Consider the following 8130-nt stretch of genomic DNA (forward strand, 5'->3'; position numbering starts at 1 on the left):
TCTGTTCAGAGAGTTGTTGCTATTCCTTTCTTCGATCTCCTGTTGAGTTTGTAGGTGTTCAGAATGGTTTGATCCCTATCCAGCTGAATTCCTGAGAGGAGACGAAATCCAGGTCTCCTACTCCTCCGCCATATTGCTCCGCCCCCCAACCATTTGTATTTATTGTTAAACATTTTGTGTTTCGTCTCTTACTATACTATCTCTTACCTCTGTTTCTGTCCTTTTCTATTATTTTCAGTATTTTCTTTAGTTTTTATGTCATCTTTACATTTTTTCTTCATCTTTTTAAAGTTTTCCTTAGTTGTTTATCTTCTATAATGTGAAAGACATACAATTTTTTTCTTCTGTTAATATACACTTTCTATATCTACAAATAATTAAAGCTCAGTTTGTTAATTATCAACACTGGAAATGAGACATCATTTATTGAGTTCCCTCTGTGAAAAACAGGAAAAAGACTCACATACATTCCCTTTCACTCTCTTCTGCCTACTTCTTCATAAAATTTTTAACTGATATGCACTGGAATTTCTGATGCAGTAGAGAAGTTAAATATGGTGATAGTCTTTCAAGAAATAGAACATGCATATTTCATCCAGACATAATATTTTCTGGATCAATTTATACATAATTTGATTTTTAAAATGGATTTGTTGCCCACCTACAGCCCTGTATCTTACTTTTGTATCTGTGAAGTCTATATTTTGATTTATTCCTCAATTAGATGAAGAATGTCTTTAAGTAATTGCTTGACAATTTGCTGCCCAACTCTTTGTATATATTTAAGAGCAGCTTTTCATTGTTCTCCTACATTAATTATAACTCGACTATACATAAATTGTTTTTTGTCATCAAATGTTGTGGAGAATAAGTCTAGGACATTATTTATGTACTAAATTAAGTAATTAATTATTGCTTTTTAAGTGATTGCTTCTACCAAATGCTACATGTAGACTTGTTCATTTATCTTTGAAATGCAGGATTTCTTGGAATGATCATTTTTCACTAATTTTGACTTGATGTGATAAACACTTTAGCTCTACATAGTTGGTGTAGTAAAATAGTTAAGAAGAAAGACTTTGGAGACTTATATGACTGTAAGTTTTGGAATTGCGACTTACCAGCTGTGGTCTTAGGTTCAAAGTAGGGTCATTGTGTCATTTGCTGTCCACATTTCTGACACTTTTGAGGATGAATGGTGCCTAGGTAATTTACATTCATTTATTGATGTACCACAGGAGTGAATCAGCATTGTCCTAGGCAAGCTGGAGATATGCAGTCATCTTCTTCTAAGGATCATCTGTAAAATGAGCATAATTATAGTGTGTGCTTCCTAGGGTTGTGATGATCAAACAAGTAGTTGTGTGTGAAGTCCTCAGTGCAGCTGCGGGGACATTGTTATCTGATATCTTGTCAGTGATGGTGCCATTTATATTTAAAATTCTCCTCAGGGGTGCCTGGGTGGCTCAGTCTTTAAGCGTCTGCCTCTGGCTCAGGTCATGAGGAGGGGAGGGGGGGGGATCCTGGGATCGAGCCCCGCATCGGGCTCCCTGCTCACCAGGAAGCCTGCTTCTCCCTCTTCCACTCCCTCTGCTTGTGTTCCCTCTCTTTCTGTCTCTCTCTCTCTCTGCCCAATAAATAAATAAAATCTTTAAAAAAATAAAATAAAATTCTCCTCAACTAAGAGAAAATGTAAATAATAGCCTTTAACTTTGTTTTATGCTGTTCTCTCCTGCACCCCTCAGAACACTATTATCTTTTCTTTGGCCCTCGTTTTATGTCATCCATATCTATCTATCATCTATTTTCTGATCACATTAATCTCTTTCTCCTTTTCCTCTGCATTGACCGTAATATCTTCAATCCCATTCTGATCATCACTAAACTACTTTTGGGTCTTCATTATTTTTTGGTCTTTCTAATAGCATTTACAATTATGTAATGGCATTATTAATTCCTTGAATTATTTCTTTAGCACTACCACCTCCCTTTTAATTTAAGTCTCTCTTTTTATACTATCATTTCATTTTTTTTATATCCAGTTAGTCTCAGTTTCTCTATTTGTAAAAGGGGGTATAATATCAACATTATAGGATTATTTAATGATAAAATGATGTAAAGAACTTTGAACAACATTTGGCATATAGTAGTAAACAATATATTTAATTAATATTATTTTTATAGAGCTCATGCATTGTTGAAAAAAATCCTGCAGCTTTTTTCTCCTATTTCTTAAAGTAATTTTTTCAAAGTACTAATCTTTATTTTTGCCTGTTTATTTTTTTCAGAACTTTATTTTTTTTTAATTTATTTATTTTGAGAGAGAGAGTGAGCATGAATGGGGGTGGGGAAGGGCTGAGGGAGAGGGAGAGAAAGAACCTTAAGCAGGCTCCAGGCCTAGGGTGGAGCCTGATGCCAGGCTTGATCTCATGACCCTGAGATCATGACCTGAGCCGAAATCAAGAGTCCAACGCTTAACTAACTAAGCCACCCAGGCACCCCTTTTTTTCAGAACCTTAAAGCTAAAGCCACATTGTATCTTTCTAAACAGTTTTATTGTTTACCTTAAAATTCACCTATATGAAGTATATAATTAAATTGACTCTTAGTAATTTATGGAGTTGTGGAAACATCACCACAATATTGATTATTGTAGCTTTATTGTAAGTGTTGAAGTCAGGTGGTGTTAGTCCTCCAACTTGTTCTCTTTCAATACCGTGTTGGCTATTCTGGATAATTTACCTTTCCATATAAACTTTAGAATTGGTTTGTCACAAAATGACAAATATCCACAAAATGACTTCCTGGATTTTGATTGGGATTGTATTGAATCTATAGATCAAGATGGGAAGAATAGACATCTTGACAATATTGAGTTCCTATCCATGAACATGGAATATATCTTCATTTATTTAGTGCTTCTTTGATTTAATTCATCAGAGTTTTGTAGTTTTCTTCATATATATCTTTTACAGATTTTATTAGATTTATATCTAAGTATTAATGGAGGGACTAGTGTAAATGGTATGTTTTCATTTCAAATTTCACTTGACATTGCTGGCATATAGGAAAGGAATTGTCTATTCTTTTGCCAATATGGTAGAGAGGGGGTAGGAATATGGACAGTCATCTCTGGGGCTTGTCTTTCTGCACATGTTCTCATACTTTTAACCATTTTATCTGATACCAAGTTATGAGAGTATCCTAATAAAAGGATGACCCCTAGAGGTACAGATTTCTCTTTTAATTCAGGATGAATCAGCTTCATTTGTGAGAATTTGAGGTAAAGACAGTGTTTTTCAAATTTGAATAGACTTTGAACTACCTGGGGAGCCTTATGCATAAACTGTGCCTGTGAGCCACCTCCAGAGTTTGTTGTAATAGTCTGGGGTACAGCAATGGGGACTTTTAAAAGTTCTCCAGGTGATTCTAATGTGGAGTCAAAGTTGAGAAACACTGAGTTAAAAAAAGCAATTGTTCCTGTCGGTCTTCTGTATGTTGAGTGTAGATAACCGCACTCCTACACAGTTAGTTGGCAAATAAATTGGTGCTTGTCTCTCCTGTGGTATGAATGCATGGCCACATAACCTCAGATTGTTAAGTCCGTGTGGGCATGGGTGTTCACTCAAGTCAGAGGGAGAAGGCAGTGCAATTAAGCAACTGTCTTCTCAGAAACTATCTTAGACATGCTAAAAAGGGGTACTTACTTTTCCTTCAGCTAAACCTCTCCTCAAAATTTTCCTACATGCAGTGGTAGGTGGACAGGAAATAATGCCATTTTATCTACATTGCCCCCTTTTCTCTACTTACTTTCCATAACACTATATTGGTGGTTCTCAAACAATGTGTTTCAGAGACACCTGGAGAGTTAACAAAGAATAGAGAGGGGGTGCCTGGGTGGGTCAGTTGGTTGAACATCTGACTCTTGATTTGGGCTCAGGTCATGATCTTGGGCTCCCCTGATGCAGGCTCCGTGCTCGTTGGGGAGTCTGCTTCTCTCTTTCTCTCTCTCCCGCTGCCCTTCTTCTCGTGTGCTCTCTTTCTAAAATAAATAAATATATCTTTAAAAAAAAAAGAACAGAGAGGCACATTAAGTAGGTAAAGGCCTGGGCCTTTTTATCTTACCAAGTTTCTCAGTGATTCTGATGTATATCAAAGTTCAAGAGTCGCTGCACTGAGGCATTTTCTTGGGAACTTTAATTAGTAACAGTCTCAGGGAGGAGATTTGTGTTTTTTGATGCACATTCTGCTGTGATTATATTTAGTAGAAATTTCTTGAGTTGTTATCTTTCTACTTGATTTTTGTCTGGAATACATTATACATATAAACACTAGGCACAATCAAAAGCATAATAATATGGGACAACACTTCCTGAATACCTGAGACTTTACTCACATAATTTGTTCTTGCCGAAAAGTCTAGAGACGCTATGATTACATATTGTTGTGTAACAAACCACTGCCTCCAGATTCAGTGCCTACGCTGTGAATGAGGAATTTGGACAGGATGTAGCACGAATGGTTTGTCACTACTTGGTGATATCTGAGGTCTCCATAAGCAGACTTGAAAACTTTGGGTAACTTAAATGGCATCAGGTTGTAATATTTTAGAGACCTTTATCCTCACATATTTGGCACTTGAGCTGGGATGACTCTAATGCTGAGCTCAGTCAGGAATGTTGAGCAGAGTGCCTACACATGGTCTGTCCATGTGGCTTGGGCTTCCTCAAAGCATGGCAACCTCAGGATAATTGAACATTTTACATGGCTCAGGGATCCAAAAGTGAGTATTCCTATAAGTAAGGTACAACCAGTGGCCTTCTATGGCCTAACCTTCAAAATCACATAGCATCATCTCTATTACACCATCCTCTACTGGTTAAAGCAATCATAAACACAACTAGATTCAGAGGTGAACATAGACCCTATCTCTTTACAAAGTACTTTGTGCTTTAAATCCTCCACAAGAGGGAAAGCAGTTTGTCATGTGTAACCTGGATTGGCTAAACTTCAGTGTGAATTCTCTTAATTGTTTGACAAATAACCCATCTTACTGTAAATAACACTAAAGTCTCATGTGCATGATTCGATTCCAACTTGTATAGTCTTATTAGCATTCTTTGATTAGTTTTTATTTTTAAATGTTATCATGGACTCAAGGCTTACTTACAGATTAATCTTATTCTAGTGGACCATAATTATTATTTTTCTGGTCACCCTTCTGCTGTTTGAATGCTCTGTTGTGTAAGCATCTCACGTCTATTACTTATTTGTCACTATACTATCTCCAGATTATCTGAATAGATCACCATCTCCAACCACAAATTGTCCCAGACCCATCTTATTCTCCCATCCCCAGACCTAGCACCCTTATCCTGTAGGGAAACTGTTATTCCCTTTAGGGAGAAAATATAAAGATTGAATGCAGGGTCTGCTTCCAGATGGAATGATGCCAGGCATATCAGGGTAATTTCAGTTTCAGAGTAAGCGTTTTTCAAAGTCTTCAGTTCATGTCAATGATTTCAATTTTTACTTTGATATCTTTATCAAATATAAGAACTTCTTAGTCCATTATTTTCTCTTATCTGAATTGCCAGCTTCTCTCCCTCTCCCTTTTCTCACATATGGTAAATTTATACTAGAATCAAAACATTATACTCTATATTATCACACTAAACTCTGTTTTAAATTATAATGCTGAAAGAATCCTAGAAATACTGATGTTAAGGTACATTTGATGAAAACAAAATTAATAAACCCAATCTCTTGTCACCTAAATAAGAGAAGATTCATTGCTCTAGGCTTGATTCATGCTGTTATATCAGGTATCTTGTATTTGTCAGCAGAAAAGGAGGTTCTGTCTGATTCCTGAGGCCATCTAGACTTCCCCAAGAACATCCTTTTCCCCCTGCCATTTGATCTGTAGAATGCATCCAAGAGCAGCAAAAAGGGAGATTAACACTCTGAAGGGTAGAGTGATAAGGGGATGTACAATCCCTGATCACAGCAACTCCAACCAGCTAAAAAGTTTCTATACTACTAAGTGAACCAGCACTCAAAATGTCCCTTGGCAACGTAATCACTGGATCATATGAGGAGATCAAATTGCTGCCCCAATTCCTAGCAATCAAGGTAGTTATGTCAACTATTGGCTGGATGTTGGATATCTGGGGAAGACTTAGATGGCTGTTATGACCCTAGTTAGTATAAAATCAGAGAGGGAAGGTAATAGTGAGTGAGAATTATGTCTCACCCAAGAGATAAGGAGTCTAGGATAACAATGGATTCCTGTTCTTTATGTGCTGGGACACTTCTGGTTATCTGTTTGGCTGAAAACCAAAGCTACTGTACTATTTTCAAAGACTCCCTCCCCAAGGCAGATGACAGTGCCAATGTACCATCTCAGGCATCCAGAAGGCAAGATATCAATGCCCATGTGTGTCTGATTGGGGTAGGAGTGGTGCAAAAGCATTTGAAATAGTCCTTAAGGATCTCTTACTGCCTCCTAGCTCACTTGCTGTGCTTCTTCAGTAGTCTTTTCCACCTTGGTTTCAAACTACATCCCCAGAACTCAGACCTATACCCGATACTCTCATGTTTACTCCTGCTTGGTTTGGCTCCTCCAACTTCCCATTCATTTCCTGACCTTGCCCTATCTCCATCTTGGCTTTGGATTATGAATTAGGTTTTGGGAATCTGCCTACACCCTCTTTTCTTGGGATGCTCTCTGGACCATGATGGATGATGAATTCACAGTGAAGCAGAAGCTGGGACAATAGCAAGGGGGATTCAAGTTGTCCTTTCCCTTTACTCCCTATCAACTAGAATGCTAAATATGTGCTACAGTGGATCTGGCCTCTCCCGGAAAGCAGGAGCTTTCAGCCACTGGGACAGACTCAGGGCCCCAGAGATGGTATGGAAAAAGCACTTGATGATGAAGAAGAGTCAAGGAAGAGGTTATCCACAACTTGAAGTCACCATGGTTGTTAAACCTTAGCATATACACATTGTGCTTAAACTCAGAACAAAATTTATAGCATGAAAGAACAGATGAAGGGAGAAAAATGGGTATTTATTGTATTTCTTATATAGGCCAGCCAAGTTGAGTACTTTATATGTGTTATCTCTTTTTATCTTCAGAAAAGTATGTTGAGGTAGATATTGGCCTTCCCATTTGACAAATGAGGAAATTGAGGAAAGAGTAATATACCCAGAAGGGTGTGGACCTGGGATTTGAGCCAGGTAGTCCGATTGCATGCCCACAATTATGCTGACGTTCTGCAGGGGCCTGGGTGGCTGCCCTGCACTCTCCTTGGTTAGATCTCACTTGGCTCATAATTTGAATATTCTCTTTTTAGGTGCTTCAGAACTTCAAATAGCATAAAGAGCCATTCCCAGGGAGCCAAGAAGCCTGTCTGCCAATAATGAAACATTCGCACGACAGGTAGGTACCCCCGGGAACCTGGTGTCAGAGGCAAACCCAGTTGAGTGATGTGGCTTCTTGCGAACGAGGTCTGTTCTTGAGCATGGCAGTGCTGAGAAAACCATCTTCATCTGGCAGGCTTGTGCTTGCTGGTCGTGGTTGTGAAATATAATCCACGCTTAAAACTTCTTAGCCTGGGCGCCTGGGTGGCTCAGTTGGTTAAGCGACTGCCTTCGGCTCAGGTCATGATCCTGGAGTCCCGGGATCGAGTCCCACATCGGGCTCCCTGCTCAGCGGGGAGTCTGCTTCTCCCTCTGACCCTCCCCCCCTCATGCGCTCTCTCTCTCTCATTCTCTCTCTCTCTCAAATAAATAAATAAAATCTTTAAAAAAAAAAAAAACTTCTTAGCCTGTGGGATTTCTCCACTGGAGATTGTCAAATTAGGTCTTTTCTTTTGGGTCAGTCAGATGCAATGGCAACAAGGCAGCCTGCTGCTGGTGGCTCTTTGGGGAAATTGCCGTTAGCTCAGACAGATGAGTTCTAACATCGTATTCCAGCGATGTCAAATTGTCTGCTAAACTTTAAATTTGTAATAGCAACTCAGAGGGGAAAAATGAAACTTTCTTTATTATACAAATCAACTTAGTTCATGAAATACTATTTCTGCTCTGTTTTTCCATTAAAAAAATAATAATAACCCAGTCTTT

Source organism: Leptonychotes weddellii, chromosome 12, assembly GCF_054177405.1.
Source record: "Leptonychotes weddellii isolate Sample4059 chromosome 12, ASM5417740v2, whole genome shotgun sequence".
NCBI classification, from domain to species: Eukaryota; Metazoa; Chordata; class Mammalia; order Carnivora; family Phocidae; genus Leptonychotes; species Leptonychotes weddellii.